General features: G+C 43.2%; 21 non-coding genes across 21 annotated transcripts; 12 read left to right on the top strand and 9 right to left on the bottom strand.

The window, feature by feature from the left end:
* Nucleotides 1–244: 244 nt before the first annotated feature.
* On the bottom strand, nt 245–316 carry trnae-cuc (transfer RNA glutamic acid (anticodon CUC)). Its single transcript has one exon. It is a non-coding gene; the product is annotated as a tRNA-Glu (tRNA).
* Nucleotides 317–1,174: 858 nt separating this feature from the next.
* On the top strand, nt 1,175–1,246 carry trnaw-cca (transfer RNA tryptophan (anticodon CCA)). Its single transcript has one exon. It is a non-coding gene; the product is annotated as a tRNA-Trp (tRNA).
* A 25-nt stretch (nt 1,247–1,271) lies between these two features.
* trnap-agg (transfer RNA proline (anticodon AGG)) lies at nt 1,272–1,343 on the top strand. Its single transcript has one exon. It is a non-coding gene; the product is annotated as a tRNA-Pro (tRNA).
* Nucleotides 1,344–2,488: 1,145 nt separating this feature from the next.
* Nucleotides 2,489–2,561, top strand: trnaf-gaa (transfer RNA phenylalanine (anticodon GAA)). The gene has a single exon. It is a non-coding gene; the product is annotated as a tRNA-Phe (tRNA).
* Nucleotides 2,562–3,027: 466 nt separating this feature from the next.
* trnap-ggg (transfer RNA proline (anticodon GGG)) lies at nt 3,028–3,099 on the top strand. The gene has a single exon. It is a non-coding gene; the product is annotated as a tRNA-Pro (tRNA).
* A 417-nt stretch (nt 3,100–3,516) lies between these two features.
* Nucleotides 3,517–3,598, top strand: trnal-aag (transfer RNA leucine (anticodon AAG)). Its single transcript has one exon. It is a non-coding gene; the product is annotated as a tRNA-Leu (tRNA).
* Nucleotides 3,599–4,267: 669 nt separating this feature from the next.
* trnaw-cca (transfer RNA tryptophan (anticodon CCA)) lies at nt 4,268–4,339 on the bottom strand. The gene has a single exon. It is a non-coding gene; the product is annotated as a tRNA-Trp (tRNA).
* Nucleotides 4,340–6,386: 2,047 nt separating this feature from the next.
* trnal-uag (transfer RNA leucine (anticodon UAG)) lies at nt 6,387–6,468 on the top strand. The gene has a single exon. It is a non-coding gene; the product is annotated as a tRNA-Leu (tRNA).
* Nucleotides 6,469–6,992: 524 nt separating this feature from the next.
* On the bottom strand, nt 6,993–7,074 carry trnas-aga (transfer RNA serine (anticodon AGA)). Its single transcript has one exon. It is a non-coding gene; the product is annotated as a tRNA-Ser (tRNA).
* A 787-nt stretch (nt 7,075–7,861) lies between these two features.
* trnat-agu (transfer RNA threonine (anticodon AGU)) lies at nt 7,862–7,935 on the top strand. Its single transcript has one exon. It is a non-coding gene; the product is annotated as a tRNA-Thr (tRNA).
* A 141-nt stretch (nt 7,936–8,076) lies between these two features.
* Nucleotides 8,077–8,150, top strand: trnai-aau (transfer RNA isoleucine (anticodon AAU)). Its single transcript has one exon. It is a non-coding gene; the product is annotated as a tRNA-Ile (tRNA).
* A 970-nt stretch (nt 8,151–9,120) lies between these two features.
* On the top strand, nt 9,121–9,214 carry trnai-uau (transfer RNA isoleucine (anticodon UAU)). The gene is made up of 2 exons: nt 9,121–9,158; nt 9,179–9,214. It is a non-coding gene; the product is annotated as a tRNA-Ile (tRNA).
* A 1,628-nt stretch (nt 9,215–10,842) lies between these two features.
* On the top strand, nt 10,843–10,925 carry trnal-cag (transfer RNA leucine (anticodon CAG)). The gene has a single exon. It is a non-coding gene; the product is annotated as a tRNA-Leu (tRNA).
* Nucleotides 10,926–13,227: 2,302 nt separating this feature from the next.
* trnas-aga (transfer RNA serine (anticodon AGA)) lies at nt 13,228–13,309 on the bottom strand. Its single transcript has one exon. It is a non-coding gene; the product is annotated as a tRNA-Ser (tRNA).
* A 2,034-nt stretch (nt 13,310–15,343) lies between these two features.
* Nucleotides 15,344–15,431, bottom strand: trnay-gua (transfer RNA tyrosine (anticodon GUA)). Its single transcript is given in 2 exon segments — nt 15,344–15,379; nt 15,395–15,431. It is a non-coding gene; the product is annotated as a tRNA-Tyr (tRNA).
* Nucleotides 15,432–15,827: 396 nt separating this feature from the next.
* On the bottom strand, nt 15,828–15,899 carry trnac-gca (transfer RNA cysteine (anticodon GCA)). The gene has a single exon. It is a non-coding gene; the product is annotated as a tRNA-Cys (tRNA).
* A 1,144-nt stretch (nt 15,900–17,043) lies between these two features.
* Nucleotides 17,044–17,115, bottom strand: trnaw-cca (transfer RNA tryptophan (anticodon CCA)). The gene has a single exon. It is a non-coding gene; the product is annotated as a tRNA-Trp (tRNA).
* Nucleotides 17,116–18,824: 1,709 nt separating this feature from the next.
* trnat-agu (transfer RNA threonine (anticodon AGU)) lies at nt 18,825–18,898 on the top strand. Its single transcript has one exon. It is a non-coding gene; the product is annotated as a tRNA-Thr (tRNA).
* Nucleotides 18,899–19,790: 892 nt separating this feature from the next.
* On the bottom strand, nt 19,791–19,864 carry trnai-aau (transfer RNA isoleucine (anticodon AAU)). The gene has a single exon. It is a non-coding gene; the product is annotated as a tRNA-Ile (tRNA).
* A 635-nt stretch (nt 19,865–20,499) lies between these two features.
* trnam-cau (transfer RNA methionine (anticodon CAU)) lies at nt 20,500–20,571 on the top strand. The gene has a single exon. It is a non-coding gene; the product is annotated as a tRNA-Met (tRNA).
* A 1,081-nt stretch (nt 20,572–21,652) lies between these two features.
* On the bottom strand, nt 21,653–21,734 carry trnas-aga (transfer RNA serine (anticodon AGA)). The gene has a single exon. It is a non-coding gene; the product is annotated as a tRNA-Ser (tRNA).
* Nucleotides 21,735–22,500: the final 766 nt, after the last annotated feature.

Genomic DNA, 22,500 nt, shown 5'->3' with positions numbered 1-22,500 from the left:
CCTACCACTAGCATGTCCTGTCATTTTGATGAACGTCTACCACTGATCTACATCCTCTTTTGATCTTTACCACCATCTTTACCATCTTAACCACTCGGCCAGAGTGACTGTTCTGGAATCCAATACTCAGAGTTCAGGGATAGACTCAAAGCTCGTTGAAACTTCGACCTGGAAAACCCCCAGGTGCATGATAACATTTTTATGTTAGGGGCTCAATCACCTGCATTTTTCAATAAAAAAAGCTTTCTCTGACCGGGAATCGAACCCGGGCCACGGCAGCGAGAGTGCCGAATCCTAGCCACTAGACCATCAGGGAGTGTGTGGACAACAATACAACCATTTTTATGGACTTAACTTCCATCAAAGGCGAGCATTTCAAATCAGAGCGGGTTTTTAACCTGACGCAGCTGTAGCTGGACAGAATGCCGCACATCTTTCTCCCCTCATGTATCGTTGGCCATTCTCCACTAAAGATGTTCCATATGAGGCCAACTTTCCTGGTCTGTGTCACAGGACATCCTGTAGGGGTATGATTCTCGCTTAGGGTGCGAGAGGTCCCGGACGAACCCGTTGTGTTATGTCTCCAAAATTAGTGGCCATCATGACTCTTACCAAAGTTTTTCTCCTGTGGAAAGCAGTCAATCATCAATACTAAACACAGCCCCAACCACTAAATTATGGCAGATAGAGGAAGTGATGATTCTCATCAGTTTGTTTCAGTGATGATTAGGAACTCCACTGAGAGTGAAGCTCTGCTGGGGTTTGAATGCAGAATGTCCAGTTTACAAGACAGACACTTTTAGCAGCTAAGCATCAGTACTGCCAGTTTCTCTGCAGTCTGTGTCTGTATCATAGAGGAAGGAAACACAAATGGGAGAAAAACACTCAGTCACATTCATGGAGTCTAAAAAGGGACACCAGATAGAGAAGGGGAGAAAAATCAAACCAGCAGCTAAAGTGTGAAAATAATGATTAACAACAACCAAAGTTTCACACAGAGAGGCTGCGGCCTCGTGTGGACTATAATTACTCCGATACCATATTATAATTACCCTGCTGCTTTTTTCTGAAAGTCCTATCTCAGTATCCTTCTGGATGTGCTTTTGTGATGTGTCAGAGCTCTTTCTTCCATTCTATCCTCCAAATGTTTGGACACAGTTTTGTCATTCCATGTGACTCTGTGGTGCAATGGTAGCGCATCTGACTCCAGATCAGAAGGTTGCATGTTCAACTCACGTCAGGGTCAGATCATCTGTTTGTTTGTGCTACATGGCTCGTTGGTCTAGGGGTATGATTCTCGCTTAGGGTGCGAGAGGTCCTGGGTTCAAATCCCAGACGAGCCCAACTGTTGTCTTTCATTCAATATGATACACTATGGAGCTGTGTGAGGTTTGCTGTCTGGTTTCATTAAAGTAATAATTAACAGCCTGTATGGAGTCTAAATGAAAAGAACATCAGATCGAGACTAAAAGTTGTCCCCCTCTGACAGGAACTGCTCTTCTTTCAAATCTACTTCTGTAAGGTGTGTTCTTCTAGGTCTTGGTCTACTTTTGACTTTGACTTGACACAGTGGATCCTGGTGCCATGTGTTCACCAGGCAGGTGATGCCCCCTGACTGGTCTGCAGCTCAGCTGCCTCATACACAGCTGACTGCAATACACTGTGTAGCTGACATTGTGCCATCAAAGCTAACATTAACCACCACTGCCAGTTTGTTTCTTGTCAATGAAAACTAATCAGCTAATTCAGGCATTTTTCATCTCCCTGTGAACAAAAGTTATAGAAGCCAGTGAAAGACGATACCAACACCAGGTGGGCTGAAATGAGAAACATCACAGTCAAACAGAGTTCATGCTTGCGTATGAAAACATGCAGGTTTGGCAGGGGACACCCAAATTTGAACTGGGGACCTCTTGTTACGTCAAGTACATATAGAGCAGGTCTAGACCAAACTCTTATTAAAATTATTTTGAGAGCCGTGGTAAGGAGGGGTTCCAGGTCAGCATCTGGAGGATTTTGCAGATGATGTGCTCCTTTCAGCACCATCAGCCTGAGAACGACAGCACTCATTGGATCGGTTCACAGCTGAGTGTGAAGTAGCAGTGGATCAGTGGAAGAGTGCTGGGCCCAAAACCCACCTCTGCTGAGGCAGTGATGCAAATAACAAACTACATTCTACATTGATCAACTTGCACTGCCCCTTTCCTCTACTTTGGTTTCACCAGAACCATTAAATATGGTATAACCTGTAATACATAACTTCCCAACCACGAATGGACTCCAACCCTCAGTCTTCTGATCCGAAGTCAGACGCCTTGTCCATTAGGCCACGTGGTCACTGGGCCATGGTAATGTCCCGTTGTCAGAATCAGTCAGTTCTTTCTCTTGGCATGATAACACTGTGAGACATGTGCATTTGAAGCCTTCACTGTGGGACTTTGGAGAAGTAGATGGTGAACAGAACATCCTGCATTAGTGAGCTCAGCCAGCAGAAATAGCTCAGTTGGGAGAGCGTTAGACTGAAGATCTAAAGGTCCCTGGTTCAATCCCGGGTTTCGGCATCTGAGGTTGTACCTGAGTGAGGTTCAAGCTCAGGTTTCTTTAACCTACATTTCCAATTTTCTCTCTCCTCTTTCAACCACACCATGAAATATTGTGAGGTTGGATGGGTCACGCTGACTGGTTGTGTGTCCAAAAGGCTGTCAAACACATCTTTCTTCCATTTTCTCCTCCAAACATTTGGACACAGTTTTGAGATTTCCCATAATGTCATATGTGTGTCATTTTTGCAGTGAAGTATTTCATTAAATGTAAAACTGTTATAAACGGAGTGTTGCATCAGTGGCCACCATCACTTCAAGTAACCCAAATGGGAAAAATCCTTATTGACAGCATTGTTGCGCTTTGCTACATCTGAGCTAAAGATACAAATAAAATTATCTAAACTGGCTTTTATTTTGAAATGATTTTTGGCGATTTTTTTGGAGGATGTTTTGCATTTCTAGCAGTGGACTCTGCTGTCCACATGGCTCGTTGGTCTAGGGGTATGATTCTCGCTTGGGGTGCGAGAGATCACGGGTTCAAATCTCCGACGAGCCCATCTGTTGCCTTTCAGTCAGTAAGGGTACTAACTGTTACACTATGGAGCTGTCTGGTTGTTAGTTGCAGTATCTTGGCAACTGGAGCAATGGTAATGTTGTGCTGAGGAGAAGGGATATTAGTGATTGACTGCTTTTCACAGGAGACACACTTTGGTAGGAGGGTTAGATGATGGTCAGCCACTTACTTTGCAATATTTTCACATCCTCTGTACATCTTGGTACTTCTTTGAACTACATTTGTGGTGCTGACATAACATGATGTTCTATCTGTCACCATCTTTACTGGTCCATGATTATGATGCATATAATGATCTTCATTTGCACCTGCACAGCAAGATTATATATTTTTTTTTCTTAATTTTTATCTTATAGCAGGCTGCAACAGGAAAATGGCTTCCTTAACTTCTGTTCACAGGGTAGTGTGGCCGAGCGGTCCAAGGCGCTGGATTAAGGCTCCAGTCTCTTCGGAGGCGTGGGTTCGAATCCCACCACTGCCAGTTTGTTTCTTGTCAATGAAAACTAATCAGCTAATTTGGGCATTTTTTGTCTCCCTGTGAACAAAAGTTATAGAAGCCAGTGAAAGACGATACCAACACCAGGTGGGCTGAAATGAGAAACATCACAGTCAACCAGAGTTCATGCTTGTGTATGAAAACATGTAGGTTTGGCAGGGGGCACCCAAATTTGAACTGAATGAAATAATTTCTATCTGTGAAAAAAATCATATGTCATATGTGTGTCATTGTGTGGCTGAGCGAGTACAATCTTGAAGTGTTTTATTAAATGTAAAACTGTTATAAACGGAGTGTTGCATCACCGAAGCTCAGGTAAGAACTCTACAATTGTTTGTTTTCTGTTTGCACGTTAAACTGTTCTTAAACAACACTGAATACACATGATTAGCAGAGTCCTCCTTGGAAACTTAAGTTTGTTACATCTAACTCAGCTACGTTAGACAGACTCTTGCAGCTCATGGCTCGTTGGTCGTTGATCAAATATGAAGAATAGCACCTGTATTTCCTCAGTAAAAACACTTTCCCTGACCGGGAATCGAACCCCGGCCGCGGCGGTGAGAGTGCCGAATCCTAACTTGCTGAAGCTCAAGTCTCCTCCATTTCAACTCATGTGAGTATGTGAGGGTTTACCAAAAGTGCAAACAGATGATGTGACCCTGACGTGAGTTGAACACGGAACCTTCTGATCTGGAGTCAGATGCGCTACCATTGCGCCACAGAGTCGCACAGAGTTGCGAAACTGTGTCCAAAGGTTTTGAGGAGAGAATGGAAGAAAGAGCTCTGACACATCACAAAAGCACATCCAGAAGGATACTGAGATATGACTTTCAGAAAAAAGCAGCAGATATAGTATGGTATCGTAGTAATTATAGTCCACACCAGGCTGCAGCCTCTCTGTGTGAAACTTTGGTTGTTGTTCAGCTGCAGTTAATCATTATTTTCACACTTTAGCTGCTGGTTTGATTTTTCTCCCCTTCTCCATCTGGTGTCCCTTTTTAGACTTCATGAGTGTGACTGAGTGTTTTTCTCCCATTTGTGTTTCCTTCCTCTGTGATACAGACACAGAATTTTTCTACACAAGAGTTGGAGATATGGCAATAATAACTTCCTGTATTACAGCTTTTACTTGCAGTCTCTGGACTAGAGAAACAGTAGTTTAGAGTAAGAGTCATGATGGTCAGGCACTGATATTGGCAACATAACACAATGGGCTCATCCGGGATTTGAACCCTTGCACCCTAAGCGAGAATCATTCCCCGAGAGACTTTCTCAGCATAACATTTACGGCATTCAAAATGTTTTAAACCATATTTATCATACAGTCAGACTTTTTCTGAGGGGGAGAACTTCTCAGTCATCAAAGCTCTCTTACAACATTTATAGTACTGTCAGAGAACCAAATCTGCAGGACAACCACAAGAAATGACAGAAAAACCACCAATCAGGACTATTCATCGACAACAGGATGATGTTCCCTCTGTTCCTCAAAGGGACTTCACCAAGATTGAAACCTGCCATGTCAAGCTGTCTCTGATCACTAACATCTCTGGCTGGAACTCAAAACTAAACTAAACTCAAAGAGTTTAACTAAATCTAAATATGTTATGAATGACAGATTTAAAGTCCAGATTGCTAACGATGACACCATGGAACCACATGTAGCTGTGTGAAGTTTAGCTGTGTGAAGAGTAGCTGCTGCCTCAGTGACAGCAAACAGGGATCCTAACAAGTGATAAACAATAAACAGACATTTCCAATTGTCATCAAAATGTATTCTTTCATCAAATGTTCCTAAACTTCTATTAAAGGCAGCATTATTGCAGCAGGCAGCACTCTATGGTGGAGGTCATGAGAAAAAGTGGGAGGAGCCTTTGATCTCTGTGATGTCATTAGAACCTTTGTGACATCACAGAATCAGCATCTCCTTTGATGGTTACTGATGGAACAGGAAAAGGTCAGATCCTGATATAATCTTGTGAATCCACAAGTATGCCTTTCTTTGTTTGTGTACCAACAGTCTGAGCTCTGGTTCTGACTTTGTTTTGATGAACCTCATTATTTACACACAGCACATTCAGGACATTAATGTGACAGTTTATTATATGCTAAAGAAACTTTGGTAAGAGTCATGATGGTCAGCCACATATGTTGGGGGTATTTTCAGATCCAAAATACATCCCTGTAAATCAGAGTGGTGCTGTGGCTTAGTTGGTCAAAGAGCCTTGTTGCTCAGGTCAGATGTTGTAGAAACAAACTACTTTTGGGTTTTCATCAGCTGGAGGTTACAACGATCAATATTATAGAAATGACAGACAACATTGTCCATGTCTTCCTGTTAATCAGCACTGCTGAAAAACTCATGTCTCATGATGGGACATCCAGTATGTATATGTAGCAGCATGTATAAATAAAAGAGGACAGTTTTGATCCATCGACCTCTGGGTTACGGGCCCAGCACGCTTCCGCTGCGCCACTATGCTCAGGGTGTTCTGGTTGCAGTCTCCTCTGGAGAATAGTGTAATTTTTAACCGTCACATTCATTTTCTGTTTTTTTTTTTAACCTACATTTCCAATATTCTTCCTCCTCTTTCAACCACACAATGAAATATTGTGAGGGTGGATGCGTCACGCTGACTGCTGTGTGTCCAAAAGGCTGTCAAAGATGTCTTTTGGACACACAAGAACACAACAAGAACACAACACACAACATTGAAATGAACCTGTTTAAGTCAGAGAACCTTTCCTTAGTTCTTATTCTACACAAGTGTATGGTAGTGTGGCCGAGCGGTCCAAGGCGCTGGATTTAGGCTCCAGTCTCTTCAGAGGCGTGGGTTTGAATCCCACCACTGCCAGTAGCTCACTGTTAGTTTCCAAAGTGGGGACTGAGCTGAAGATACAAATAAAACAATCAAAATTGGCTTTCTTTTTGAAATGCTTCCATGGTTGTTCTTGTTTTTTCTGTAGCAAAAAGTTAAGTCATTGTTTTGAGAAAAAATGCCTGGTATAAAAGGCGTTCATGTTGGAGACATAGAATCAGTGATGTGTTACACTAAGTGACTTTAACTCCATAATTAAAAAACAAAGCTCAGGGAATGCTGTCCCACAATAGCTGCTTAAACCCGGGATTGAAACAGGGACCTTTAAATCTTCAATCTAACGCTCTCCCAAATGAGCTATTTCAGCACAGCAAACAGTAGAAATGACTTCTCATTATTGCTTCCATGACCTGGAAGTGGAACTAAAGGTGTGTCCCTCTCACCGGCCTTGATAATGATAACTGAACACAGTGAGTGCTCTCCTCCTCTTAGAGTCCGAACAACAGCACTCAGCTGTGTCTCTCCCCAAATGGAAAACTTGGTCCATAAAAGGATGCAAACGTTGTTGGCAGGATTCGAACCTGCGCGGGTAAACCCCAATGGATTTCTAGTCCATCGCCTTAACCACTCTGCCACAACAACCATGCACAGCAATGCTCCTGTGACTCAGCATTTTCCAGCCTGGATAGTTTTCTACTCAAAGGACAGGGCACCTTCTTGTTGTGTGGAAGCACAGCTTTCAACCTTTGTGGAAGTGACACACAATTGTGAGGAGCACAAGCGTTGACTGACACAGACGTGGTTTTAGAGAAAAACTGCAGAGAAATTGGCAGCACTGATGCTTCGCTGCTTAAAGTGTCTGTCTTATAAACAGAACATCCTGCATTCAAACCCAGCAGTGCTTCACTCTCAGTGGAGTTCCTGCTCATCACTTCCTGTATTACAGCTTTTACTTGCAGTTTCTGGACAAGAGTTATTAGCACCACGCTCTAACTAGCTGAGCTAACCGGCCTGTGTGCATTTGCAGTGATATTTTTTTTTTCACTGCAATTTGCTGTGCATTTGCAGTGAACTTTTGCACTGCTTTTGCCATGTCAGACGATCTGTGATGTCAGAAGGTTTGTGATGTCAGATTATTAAAAAGACATTTTATACTGAATTGAACTCTTAATTCTTAATTTTTAATTCTGATTCATTTGACTTTGTCTGTTGTTTCTGCATCCTTGTTCAGTCAGACCAACAGCAGGCTGCCATCCACAGTTCATCACTTTTATTATTAATGATCAGCTCAGAACCAAACAGTGTATCTTTCATCCAAAGACACACTCCACTCTCCACACAGGAGGTGTTTCAGGTGTCTGTGTCATGACGGTCAGCTACTTATGTTGGAATATTTTAAGATCCTCTGTATATTTCCATGCAACCCAGTGGTGCTGTGGCTTAGTTGGTCAAAGCGCCTGTCTAGTAAACAGGAGATCCTGGGTTCCAATCCCAGCAGCACCTATTTTAAGGTCTTTGAGATAAACTCATGTAACTTCTTCTGCAGGAGTTCCATTAAAACTCTCTGACCAATCAGGTAACTGCAGAGTCTTCATATCTCCCTTTGGAACATCCTGACGTTTTGTGGAATAGATGGCCGTGGAAGGCCGGTTAGCTCAGCTGGTTAGAGCGTGGTGCTAATAACGCCAAGGTCATGGGTTCAATCCCCATACTGGCCACAAGCAGCATCTCAGGACTTGATGTTCTCTCCATAGACTTCAATGCAGTCTGAAGTCTTTTTCCAACCAGTGGAACTGCCCCCTGGTGGTCATTAGAAGTGCAGCTTAACTTATCAGATACAACAATAACACAAAGTTACAATGATCAGAGCAAAGACTGCAGATATATCATTTCCTTATGATAGACAACATTCTCAGTGTTTTCCTGTTAATCAGTGCTGCTGAAAGACTCATGTCTCATGATGGGACATCCAGTGTGTATAAACAGCAGTGGATGGTTTCAATCCATCGATCTCTGGGTTATGGGCCCAGCACGCTTCCGCTGCACCACTCTGCTCACTATGTTCAGGTTGTAATGTCCTCTGGAGTTTTGTGTAATTTTTAACCACCACATCCACTTTCTGTCAAAGCGGCTGTGGTGGTTAAAAAGTACTGAGATTTCCACCTGCAGTGTATCAAATGACCACGAGGGGGCAGCTTGGAAGATGAAGTCAGATCTTATTGAAGAGCATCAGACTTTTAATCTGAGGATCCAGGGTTCAAGTCCCTGTTCAGGTGCTGCAGCTTCTTCCCAATGGCTGTTTTTTTGTCATCACATGTACCTTTGTGTTCATGACGAGGTGGCCGAGTGGTTAACGCAATGGTAATTTAATGGTTGTTGCGTAGACAGAAAGATTTTTACGATGAGAGCAGAGGAGTATCTTACGAAGGAAGTTCAACAGAGCCGGGCTTTGTTTGGGTGAGCTGGTTCGACAAAGACGAAAGCTCCAACCAGAGATAACGAGTATCACAATGGTGGTTATCAACTTGGTTTGTCGACCCAGGCTTTCCTCAGCAGGCTCTGTGTGCGTTCACATAAAAAGGGCTGTTTACAGGGACCTTTAGATTTTCAGTCCAACATTCTCCCTACTGAGCCATTTCGGGTGGAAGAGTTTGTTTCGCAGAACGTGTCAGGAGGGACACGTCACAGGCTCCAGTGGCGCAATCGGTTAGCGTGCGGTACTTATATGACAGTAACCTGCAGAGTGATCCCGAGGTTGTGAGTTCAAGCCTCACCTGGCGCAGCTGATTGAGCTTTTGGAAAAAGTTGGTATCTTGTTGAAAAAAGTTAATGAAGCTCAAAACACAAACGTAGTCATGCCAGATACCTTTGAGTTCTGCCGACAGAAGCAACAACTGGAGCTAATTTTCACTGCTATGCAGATGAGCCCCACAACCTCTCACATGCTGAGCGAGCGCTCTACTATTTGAGCTAATTCCCCTGGGCTGGCATGCAAGCTAAGCTTTGGGAAAAAAAAAGTGAATAGATCGAAGGAGGCAGACTGGGTACTCAGCACTAACATTTGAAATTTGCTTTACTTCCACTACTAAGGAAAACTGCTGGGAGTTAAAACAAGCAAGGTTAATACTGTACTGAAGATCTTCCCTCTTCAGCTAGTGCAGCTTCAGTATGGCATTGTTACTATTGTAATGATGTCATCTTCAAATACGACAAACTTTGGATAGTGAACAGCTAGCTGTTGCTAAAAAGCCATTAGCAGAGGATGGTTTCGATCCATCGACCTCTGGGTTATGGGCCCAGCACACTTCCGCTGCGCCACTGTGCTCATAGGGCAACTGCAAAGAGAAGCAGTTGTACAAAAGGAAGTCGTCTGTGTTTCATAATTGAAATGGTCAGTATTGTATTCTAAGAAGATGTTGTTGTTCTTATTATTAATGTTAAGAACCAGAAAGCAACATATTTGATTGATAACCTGATCACAGATCAATAATCAGCTATTGGAAGACGCTCTGAAACTTTCTTCTGCAGTCAGAACTCATCCACCTTCAGACTGGACATCTTCTGACTGTAGAACTGGAGCTTTTTATACATCTCACTGCAGCACAATAAAGTCCTCTGTGAGTATTGTGTGTCCCACAGTGTACATGACATCTGAGCAGCAATACTTCCACCTGCTGGAGATTTATTGTTACTACAGCTGTAAAATAAATCTATCAGAACATGAACTCAGTCTGTAGAATCCAGAAGATTAATGACACACTTTGTCCTGCTGTTATGGAATCAAATCCTACTTTAGGTTTTCTATATATTAAACTAATGAGCACTGTTGGGGCTCAAACAGAAAAAGACAAAGGCAAGATTTTTCTTTTTCTTTGTGCTTGCGTATGAAAACATGTAGTTTCATGGTGGTGGCAGGGGGCACTGAAATTTGAACAGGGGACCTCTTGATCTGCAGTCAAATGCTCTACCACTGAGCTACACCCCCCATAAACACACACAGCCCATCACTGCAGATCAGCCTGAACTACACCCGTTTCACTGCAATAATGCCACATGTCTCACATTGTCTTTCTAACACATCGGTAACTCAAAGTGATGGTTGTGGAGAATGTGGGCATCGATCCCACTACCTCTCACATGCTAAGCGAGCGCTCTACCATTTGAGCTAATTCCCTTGTATTAGCATACTAGCATGCAAGCTAAGCTTTGGGAAAAGGCCCTTTAACAACCTCTGCGTTCACCATCAACAGGTTTCAAAGATATTTAGAAATCATTCATGGCCTTAAAGGCAGATATTTAGGATAACTCTAGCTGGAATAGCAGGCTACAACAGGAAAAGATCTGCATGTCTCTGTCTCTTGATGGGCTAATTTTTCAGCAAATTTTTCGGCTATTGTTGCAGCTTTTGTCGTCAGAATGGCCGAGCGGTCTAAGGCGCTGCGTTCAGGTCGCAGTCTCCCCTGGAGGCGTGGGTTCAAATCCTACTTCTGACAGAGACCAAGGTGTGTTTGGGGACAAAGCTCTTTTGGTCTACTTTTGACCGCCCAAACTTTTAAAAGACCAAAATTCCTTTGACGTGTCGAAATATTGCCATTCTGTCCTTGGAAAATTGAAACAACCTGGTTTTGTCCACTCCACATGTTAGACATTTTAATTTCTGGTGATGAGGTCACACAGCCCCCCATGTTCTCCAAATGGACCCAAAGTGCAGTTGTCACCAAATTTATCAAACAGTAATGTCAGATGTCAGTAATGTAAGATGTTCAATCTTAAATAATTACATAGCCTATCGTAGCTCTACATGCAGTGGTCTCTGCTCTCCATGAAAAGCAGCAGTCAGCTCTGCCTGGATACAACAGTGGTCTAGGCTGCATCATGTATGTTAACACTGACATGTGTGTCACTCTTTTCCTTACTCTGGGTTCCAGGCCGCAGTGTATGTGGTGGTGTAGCCGAGCGGTCTGAGCTAAAGATACAAATAAAATAATCTAAATTGATTATTAAAGTTTGATGGCACAGAGGCACGAATAGAAAAATGGCGAGGGGGGCTGTGACTTGGTTCCCATCATTCATATTAAAGAGCCGTTCAAGAGACTCTCTGTGATCTCTGTGAACATAAATCTTTAGCTCAGTCTTCTGATCCAAAGTCAAACACCTTGTCCTTTGGGCCGTGTGGGGTCTGAGTGTGGCCCATTTTAATGTCCTGTTGTCAGTTTAGTGTCTGTTCTTGTCATATTTCATTGCTTCAACATTCATCAGGATGAAGGCAGCATCAAGCAGCAGAGGTCAGTGTTGGCCATGACCTGAGATCAGATCCACCTTCTGTGGAGGAGATCTGAAAAACCTCACTGATTTCTGTAAAATGGACACAGTTTAGTCTTTTCACCTACACACCTACCGAGATTTGAACTCGGATCGCTAGATTCAGATTCCAGAGTGCTAACCATTACACCATGGAACCCTGCAGGCCTCTGCTCATTATACAAACAAACACATTTCGAGATCATTCAAGAAGGACTTGAAGAACCCTAGTCAAGAGTTACACTCATGAACGTGCAAATAAAGATCAGTATATGTATCACAATCATGGACTTAAAGCTTTGCAAGCACAAACGAACGGTAACACTTTACCCACTATCCCACTACCTCTTAGCATGTGAGAGGTAGTGGGATCGATGCCCACATTCTCCACAAGACTTTAGCTCTTTGTTGGAGATACAGCATACAGGGTGGACTTTGGAGGCTTTTGGTAAACAGAAGCAAGACTGTTATTGTGTTATTGTGTAAATCATCATAATTTTTACTGAATTTCTGAGCAGGACAATCACAAAGAGAAGCATTTATGTATAAAGGAACAACTGTAGCTGTCTGAGTTAGAGCCTCAGATATGGCTATGGAAGTGCAACAAATTCAAAGTTTATCTGGATGGACTGTATCTGCTTTCAAAGCTGTTGTCAGATCTTTCTGTTTTTTCTACACAACTCCAATACCAGTTAGTCAGCAAAACATGATGAGCCAAGTCCACTGTGACAAATAACAAAGGATTTTCTTTAGCATAAAATAAACTGTCACATTAATGTCCTGAATGTGCTGTGTGTAAATAATGAGGTTCATCAAAACAAAGTCAGAACCAGAGCTCTATAATTACTGATGTGTGCTTCGACAAACACAAAATCTTTCCCAGATGATCACATCCACTTTGACAGAAAGTGGATGTGGCGGTTAAAAATTACACTAATCTCCAGAGGAGACTGCAACCTGAAGGCAGCAAGCAGAGTGGCGCAGCGGAAGTGTGCTGTGCCCATAACCCAGAGGTTGAATGGTCGAAACCGTCCTCTGCTATTTATACATACTGCTACATATACATAGTGGATGTCCCATCATGAGACATCTCTTTAAAGAGAGTTTTTTATTTAATTGAGCCGTTCATTCTAAATAATACCTCGAGACCAACAAGCCCTCAAGGAACACACGCTCAGGAAGGGGGTGCAGCTCAGCGGTAGAGCATATGACTGCAGCTCCAAAGGTCTGTGGAGGTCATCTGTTCTCTGCACTGTTGGTCAGCACACAGCCGAAATGACTTCTCATTCTTGCTTCCATGATCTGGAAGTGGAACTAAAGGTGCCCCTATGCCTGCCCTCATAATGGTAACTGATCATCAGTGAGTGCTCTCACCCTTTTAGATGAGTCCTAACAACAGCACTCAGCTGTGTCATATTTTAAGGCTGTGCAGATTACAGAGATTCGCAAATATGCTTGGGAACATGTGAAACTTGGTCCATGAAAACAACCAACCGTTGTTGGCAGGATTTGAACCTGCGCGGGGAAACCCCAATGGATTTCTAGTCCATCACCTTAACCACTCGGCCACAACAACCACACACAGCAACGCTCCCAGCACAGCTTCCAACTCTTTTTCCCAGAGTTCATTGAGGTAATTATACTGGAGATGACAAACACAGATGGCCAATACTGACCTCTGCTGCTTGATTCTGCCTTCATCCTGATGAATGTTGAAGCAATAAAATATGACAAGAACAGACACTAAACTGACAACAGGACATTAAAATGGGCCACAAAGTGTTCAGAATTCACATTATAGAATCCACAGCAGTGATAGGTGACACTGAGCTATAAAATAATGAAACCATGAGTCTTTCATGTTCGAGGCCCATTTGTGCAGGAAAGATCTTGAGTCTGGCACCTCAGACCACTGAGCCATCCTGACACGTGTGTCAGAAAAGTTAATGCTCGCTTTAAGCACAGCTTCCAACTCTTTTTGAGGGAATTCTACTGGAGATGACAAACCTGGAGGGGAAGTGTGTGTTTGGGGACATCTGGAGAGAATTGGACCTGGTAGACCTCCAAACCTACCTGGGTCTGAAAAGGCTGACTGTGATGTTTCTTATTTCAGCCCAGCTGGTGTTGGTATCGTCTGTCACTGTAACTTTTGTTCACAGGGAGATGAAAAGTGCCTGACTTTGTGGATTAGTTTTCATTGACAAGAAACAAACTGGCAGTGGTGGGATTCGAATACATGCCTGCGAAGAGACTGGAGCCTTAATCCAGCGTCTTGGACTGCTCGGCCACACTACCACTGTATGACTGTCCAAATTCATGCTGGAGGTTCACCACCCACTTCTCCAAAGTCCAACAGTGAAGGTTTCAAATCCAGTTCAGTCCAAATAGTTCCAGTTTTGTTGTTGCCTTGCTCCTAATGTTAGATGTTTCCTAATGTTTGCACATGGAAAATACAAACTACACCTTACAGCAGTAGAGGTGAAAGAAAAGCAGCTTCTGTCAGAAGTGCCACGCCGGGCATCCAGGCGGAGCTGACTGACTGACAATGGGACATCTAAATGGCACATTGACCATGTGGCCTAATGGACAAGGATCAGAAGACTGAGGGTTCGAGTCCCTTCGTGGTTGGGCAGCTGTGTGTTGCAGGTGAAAGGACTAAACTGTGTCTGTTTCACAGAAACAAGTGAGGTTTTTCAGATCTCCTCCACAGACGGTGGATCTGATCAGGTCATGGCCAACACTGACCTCTGCTGCTTGATGCTGCCTTCATCCTGATGAATGTTGAAGCAATAAAATATGACAAGAACAGACACTAAACTGACAACAGGACATTAAAATGGGCCACAAAGTGTTTGACTTTGGATCAGAATTCACATTATCGACTCCACAGCAGTGATAGGTGACACTGAGCTATGAAATAATGAAACCATGAGTCTTTCATGTTCAAGGCCCATTTGTGCAGGAAAGATCTTGAGTCTGTTACCTCAGACCACTGAGCCATCCTGACACGTGTGTCAGAAAAGTTAATGCTCGCTTTAAGCGAGGGAATTCTTGAGGGAATTCTACTGGAGATGACAAACCTGGAGGGGAAGCGTGTGTTTGGGGACATCTGGAGAGAATTGGACCTGGGAGGTAATCCTGACAAACCAGGTTCAGTCCAAATAGTTCCAGCTTTGTTGTCGCTTCTGTCAGCAGAACTCAAAGGTATCTGGCAGGACCATGATTGTCTTTTGAGCTTCTTTAACAGAGTGCACTCTACTGTGGAGGTCATGACAAAAAAGTGGGAGGAGTCTTTGATCTCTTTGATGTCATTAGAACCTTTGTGACATCACAGAATCAGCATCTCCTTTGATGGTTACTTTGATATTGCATTTCCTCATATGTATAGAGTGGACAAAACCAGGTTGTTTCCATTTTCCAAGGACGGTGAACCTGACTGACGAACTCCCATCACATCGGAAATTGACACCAGGGGAAACATTTGGGGGCGTCAGATTTTTACAGAACAGCATCAACAACTAACATGCATACGTCACACTCTCACATTCACTTCAAATGGATGTGTACCTGGCTGCAGTATCTGGACAAGAGAAAAAGAAAATAAACATTCTCCTTCGAGCCGGATTTGAACCAGCGACCTAAGGATTTCAACCATCAGCCTCTACAGTCCTCCGCTCTACCAACTGAGCTATCGAAGGGATAAAGCTGCTTTCTTGGACCAGTGTATACTGTAATTTTGTGGTTCATGCTGTGTTGAGGAGAGCAGTTGGTGATTTTTTTTGGAATTTCAAACCATCAGCCTGAGATCTACAGCACTCATTGGATCGGTTCACAGCTGATCGTGAGCTGAGTGTGAGTGTTCGGGTGCTCCGGCTTCTCCGGTGTGTTGAGGGGCCCTTGCTGGCAGTCTGTTCCCCTGAGGTTAGTCTGTGTTGTGCAGGGTGCGTAATTCAGGCATTTTTGTCTCCCTGTGGACAAAAGTTCAAGAAGGCAGTGAAAGATGATACCAACACCAGGTGGGCTGAACCGAGTGAACTGAGAAACATCACAGTCAAACAGAGTTTGTGTTTGCATGTGAAAACATGCAGTTTGGCAGGGGGCACCCAGATCTGAACTGGGGTCCTCTTGATCTGCAGTCAAATGCTCTACCACTGAGCTACACCCCCCATAAACACACACAGCCCATCACTGCAGATCAGCAGGTCTGACTGAAAACATACTGTAAAGTATGAACCGCAGCACTGCTGGGGGTTGAATGCTTAGGGTGCGAGAGGTCCTGGGTTCAAATCCTGGACGAGCCCTTATGTTATTTCGCCAATATCAGTTGCTGACCATCATGACTCTTACCAAAGTTTGTGTCCTGTGCAAAGCGGTCAATCACCAAATTTCCATCTGCGCAACAACCACTAAATTACTGTTTCTCTTGTCCAGAGATTGCAAGTAAAAGCTGTAATACAGGAAGTGATGTGATTTAACAGTTTAATGTGCAAAAAGAGAAAAGACAATTGTAGAGTTCTTACCTGAGCTCCGGTAAGAACACAGAATCAGTATCTCCTTTGATGGTTACTGATGGAACAGGAAAAGGTCAGATCCTGATATAATCTTGTGAATCCACAAGTATGCCTTTCTTTGTTTGTGTACCAACAGCCTGAGCTCTGGTTCTGACTTGTGTGGCATTTTGTTTTGATGAACCTCATTATTTACACACACAGCACAAGACACATTCCCCCTTCAGGAATTGAAATCCCAGTCTTCCGCAAGACAGGCGGAGATCCTGTCCACATCGGGGTTTAGACAAAGGACATCCCTGGGTGGGCTTGAACCACCATCCTTTCAGATAACAGCCGAACACGCTGACCGATTGCACCACAGAGACCTGTTGACCTTTCTGTGTTGCTGTGTTGCTGTGTTTCTGTTGATGGTGAACTCAAAGGTTGTCAAAGTTGTCAAATGGTATTGTCGTGGAGACGTGGAAGGTCGAAGGGTTTTTAAGATGATGTGGTCCTTTTGGCACCATCAGCCTGAGATCTACAGTGTTCGTTGGATCGGTTTGCAGCTGAGCTACATGACAGCCTGCAGCCACAAAGGCAGCTCGTCTACTTGGAGAGGAGCAGCATTGATCTTACAGGGATTTGAAGTCGTCATCTTGTGCCTTCAGATGTGCAGTCAGAGATGCTAAGATAGTCCAATAGTCCTCCTGAAATTCTGAATTTGTCTGTGATGTGAAGAAATTAAATGGATGTTCAGAAAAACACGTCCTGCTGCACCACAGAGTATGTGAGGGTTTACCAAAAGTACAAACAGATGAGCTGACCCTGACGTGAGTTGAACACGCAACCTTCTGATCTGGAGTCAGACACGCTACCATTGCGCCACAGAGTCACACAAAGGATTAGCAGTCTTTCTTTCTCAGAGCACACACAGAAAAAATAAGATTTTCTATTCCAACATTATACGTGATGTCCTCGTGTATGAATGAATGTTTCACTGATGCAGATTTTTACAGAACAACATCAACAACTAATAACTCCACAACGAGACTGTGTGACGTCACTGGAGATCAAAGGCATTTCCTGTCTTTCATTGACCTCCAACATGACACAGATGCATATGTCACTCTTTCACGTTCGCTTCAAATGGATGAGCACAAGCGCACAAAGTCGCACAGAAATGTCCCTGGACTGATCATTGTAACTTTGTGTTATCGTTGTGTCTGATAAGTTAAGGACCATAAACTTTCTATAAAAGTGGATGAGTAGGTTAAAAAGTACTGTTGTCCCTGCTATTCTTCATATTTGATCATAAAATCTTGAAGGTCATAATGACAACAAGCCCTCTTCTTGCTTACAGAAGACTCAACTATTTTAACACACATGGGGATCAACTGAGAGAGACTCATTCATTCAGAGACACACTTCACTATAAATACTAGAGATGCCCAGGATTGAACCGGGGGACCTCATACATACAAAGCATGCACTCTACCACTGAGCTACAGTACACAGGAGTCAGCTCAGTTTTTTAGTATCGTGACATCATCAGGTGATGGATCAAAGGCAGCACCTCTTCAGACTCACACTTCACTTCAAACCTTTGAGGAAGTGGGACACAATTCTGAGGAGCACAAAAGTTCACTGAGAGAAAGACTGCAGAGAAACTGGCAGTACTGAACAGAACATCCTGCATTCAAACCCCAGCAGAGCTTCACTCTCAGTGGAGTTCCTGCTCATCACTGAAACAAGCTGATGAAATCATCACTTCCTGTATTGTGTCCTGTACTTCTGACAGAAGCTGCTTTTCTTTCCTCTGATGCCAAAAACCAGGGGCCTTTACATCTTCAGTCTAACGCTCTCCCATGTTAGCACAGCGGAATTAGCTCAATGGGCAGGCTGCTGGCTTAGTATGTATTAGTATCAATAAGTGTATTACAGCTTTTGCTTGCAGTTTCTGGACAAGACAAAGTGGTTGTTGCTGTGTTGAGCAGATGGTTCGTTGGTGCAGTAGGCAGTGTGTCAGTCTCATAATCTGAAGAACGTCAGCATGTCGTGTTCATGGAACAGACCCTGCCTTCAGGTTTGTAGACAGATTAAATTTGTTCTCCAAAGAACAGAGAATGATGAGACAGGTCAGGAGTTTTTCAGCAGCACTGATTAACAGGAAAACATGGAGAATGTCATTTATCGCTTTCCTCAGTAATGTGTACTGTTCTGCTCCTGACTCAGTGATGCTGTTGAATGGTTATATGTATTATGTATTTAATGTCCTGTTGTCAGTTTATCGTCTGTTCCATCATCTCTACCAGCACTTGACTGGATCCATCTTGATCACTGAGCTACATCAGAACAGGAAAAGGTCAGATCCTGATATAATCTTGCGAATCCACAAGTATGCCTTTCTTTGTTTGTGTACCAACAGCCTGAGCTCTGGTTCTGACTTTGTTTTGATGAACCTCATTATTTACACACAGCACATTCAGGACATTAATGTGACAGTTTATTATATGCTAAAGAAACTCTGGCAAGAGTCACAATTGTCAGCCACGTACGTTGAGGGTATTTTAAGATCCAAAATGCATCCTATCTTGTCTGCGTGGTGCTGTGGCTTAGTTGGTCAAAGCGCCTGTCTAGTAAACAGGAGATCCTGGGTTCAAATCCCAGCAGTGCCTCATTGATCAAGTTTAAGGTTTTTAAACTAAATTAACTGCACAGTCTTCATGTCTCTCTTTGGAGCATCCTAAAGTTTTGTGGAAGAGGTGAAACCAAACCAGATACTATCCAGCAAAAACAGCTGAGTACAGTGCTGTGGATTTGAGCCGGTAACAGGCTGAATGATTTCAATGCAGATAAAGGTTGTGTATGTTGGCTGGTTAAAGCAGCCTGTGTTTAAATCCCAGCAGTTCCTTGTTGCTAAAGTCAGATGTTGTAGAAACAAACTACTTTTGGGTTTTCATCAGCTGTAGATTACAACATGATAAGCACATGATAAGCACTTCCTGTGCAAAAGGCCACTCAAGGCAGAGCAGTTTAGACCTGCTCTATATGTACTTGACGTAACTTCATAATGATGTTTTGACGTGAGTTTAAAAAAAGAGGCCAAAGCATTAGGAGTTTGCTTTTAAGTGGACTTCAATGGCTGCTGTTTTGTCATAAATTGATTGTCATGAATTGATTTGTGATAAATTGCTCCAAGCTGAGTGGATAATTGAGAGATCAGGGTGTTGCACAAGATAAGTACTTCCTGTGCTTCATTATCAACGCTGAAGATGACGGGGATTGAACGCGGAGCCTCATACAGGCAAAGCATGCACTCTACCACTGAGCTACATCCCCTGCATGGTGCACAATGCCAGCTGGAAACTAATCACTAAACTGTTACAAAGGAAATGATCTATCTGCAGTCTTTGCTCTGATCATTGTAACTTTGTGTTATTGTTGTATCTGATAAGTTAAGCTGCACTTCTAATGACCACCAGGGGGCAGTTCCACTGGTTGGAAAAAGCCTTCAGGCTGCATTGAAGTATATGGAGAGAACAACATCAAGTTCTGAGATGCTGCATGTGGCCAGTATGGGGATTGAACCCATGACCTTGGCGTTATTAGCACCACGCTCTAAACAGCTGAGCTAACCGGCCTGTGTGAAGGAATTTCTTTGGCTAATTTTTACAAATCAAACTTAAATAATTACATAGCCTACCGTAGCTCAAAGCTTTTGATCCAGTGAGACATTTATAAGCAGTTAGAGCACATTGAACAGAACCTGTTGAAGTCAGAGAAGCCTTCCTGAATTCATGTTGTCTAACTTACTGACACTTGAATAGTGGAACTGCAGACAGTGGACATCATATGAGGGGCTCCTCTGGGATTTACACACAGAACCTCTTGCACCCAAAGTCAGAATCATACCCCTCGATCAGGGGTCTGCAACCTTTAGCACTAAAAGAGATATTTGGGTCCATTTCCACCAAATTAAAACCCACTCAGAGCCACTCACCCACTCACAGAGGAAGTGGAGTCACACACCACGTGATATCTGTCTTTCCTGCTCCTGAGTTAGTATAGTGGACAGTGTCTCTGCCTGTCATGCAGAAGACTGGCATTTCATCAGTGAAATGCTCACCTCCCAGGTGCGAGGCCTGGGTTCAATTCCTGGCCAATGCAACATAAAACTTTACCAGCATCTAACCAACCCACATCAGCTGGGGCACAGCACAGCACAGAGGATTTTCAACCCACGGATCCAGAAGAGACTGAAGCGCAGCCACGTATGAGCAGAGTGGCGCAGCGGAAGCGTGCTGGGCCCATAACCCAGAGGTCGATGGATCGAAACCATCCTCTGCTATTTATACACACTAAAGATTCATTTACTGTCCCACCAGGAGTGATAACTTAAACTGGAAAATGTCAGGAGTTTTTCAGCAGCACTGATTAACAGGAAAACATGGAGAATGTCATTTATCGCTTTCCTCAGTAATGTGTACTGTTTTGCTCCTGACTTAGTGATGCTGTTGAATGGTTATATGTATTATGTATTTCACCAGAATTTTGTTGGGGCAGGTGGGACTTAAACACTGACCCTTGTCCAAAGTGGGAAATGACGGAGAAAGTCCAACAATCCATGAGGGGAGAAAAATTCATGGCACCCAGAGTGAGAAGCAAACCCCAAAACTAAGAAGCACAAATGCACATTGCATTTATCATACAAGACAAAAACACTTTTTTTTGTTATTTATGCACTCAAAAGTTTTACCTGTCGCAGGATCTCAGAAGCTAAAGCTGCCACACCATGCAGGGGATGTAGCTCAGTGATCAAGATGGATCCAGTCAAGTGCTGGTAGAGACGATGGAACAGACGATAAAGTGACAACAGGACATTAAAGTCAGCCACACTCAGACACCACGTGGCCTAAAGGACAAGTCGTCTTAACTTTGTGGTTGGTCAGAGGTGTATTACAGGTGAAGGGAATTAACAATTTGAAATTTACTAAATATCTTTTTATCTCTCATTTCGGCTTTAACTTAAGAAACAATGCCTGGTATAAAAGGCGTTCATGTTGAAGACATAGAATCTGTGATGTGTTACACTAAGTGACTTTAACTCCATAATTAAAAAACAAAGCTCAGGGATTGTCTTTGAAAGGACCCACAACAGCTGCTGAAACCTGGGATTGAAACAGGGATCTTTAAATCTTCAATCTAATGCTCTCCCAAATGAGCTATTTCAGCACAGCACACAGTAGAAATGACTTCTCATTATGGCTTCCATGACCTGGAAGTGGAGCTAAAGGTGTGTCCCTATCACCGGCCTTGATAATGATAACTGAGCACCAGTGAGTGCTGTCATCCTCTTAGATGAGTCCTAACAACAGCACTCAGCTGTGTCTCTCCCCAAATGGGAAACTTGGTCCATAAAAGGAAGTAAACGTTGTTGGCAGGATTCGAACCTGCGCGGGTAAACCCCAATGGATTTCTAGTCCATCACCTTAACCACTCGGCCACAACAACCACGCACAGCAATAATCCTGTGACTCAGCATTTTCCAGCCTGGATAGTTTTCTACTCAAAGGACAGGGCACCTTCTTGTTGTGAGGAAGCACAGCTTTCAACCTTTGTGGAAGTGACACACAATTGTGAGGAGCACAAGCGTTGACTGACACAGACGTGGTTTTAGAGAAAAACTGCAGAGAAACTGGCAGCACTGATGCTTCGCTGCTTAAAGTCTCTGTCTTATAAACAGAACATTCTGCATTCAAACCCCAGCAGTGCTTCACTCTCAGTGGAGTTCCTGCTCATCACTTCCTGTATTACAGCTTTTACTTGCAGTTTCTGGACAAGACAAAGTGGTTGTTGCTGTGTTGAGCAGATGGAAATGTGGTGATTGGCCACTTTTCACAGGAGACAAACTTTGGGAAGAGTCATGATGGTCAGGCAGTGACATTGGCAACGCAATACTCAGGGCTCGTGAAAAAAGCTCGTGAAAAAAGTACCCATTTAAAATCAATATGATACCAAATATGATATAGGAGGAATATCCAATGATTAAAATTAATGATTAAGTTGTTGTGATGGTTCAGAAATTAAATAAAATCGGCCCCCTTGTCCGGCCACAGCAACCGTTTAGCTGTCTTTCCATCTTCCATCTTACATAAATAAAAAAATAAAGCGTCACTCACTGTTGAAATAGAAAAAAACTTCATTTATAATGGGTTATAGTTTTCAATAAAATAATTGGATTCTATATTCAATTTCTAAAACCTAATAAATATAACCA

The sequence above is a fragment of the Echeneis naucrates genome, chromosome 2 (assembly GCF_900963305.1).
Source record: "Echeneis naucrates chromosome 2, fEcheNa1.1, whole genome shotgun sequence".
Classification (NCBI taxonomy): domain Eukaryota; kingdom Metazoa; phylum Chordata; class Actinopteri; order Carangiformes; family Echeneidae; genus Echeneis; species Echeneis naucrates.
This window is presented reverse-complemented; position numbering and strand designations above follow the sequence as displayed.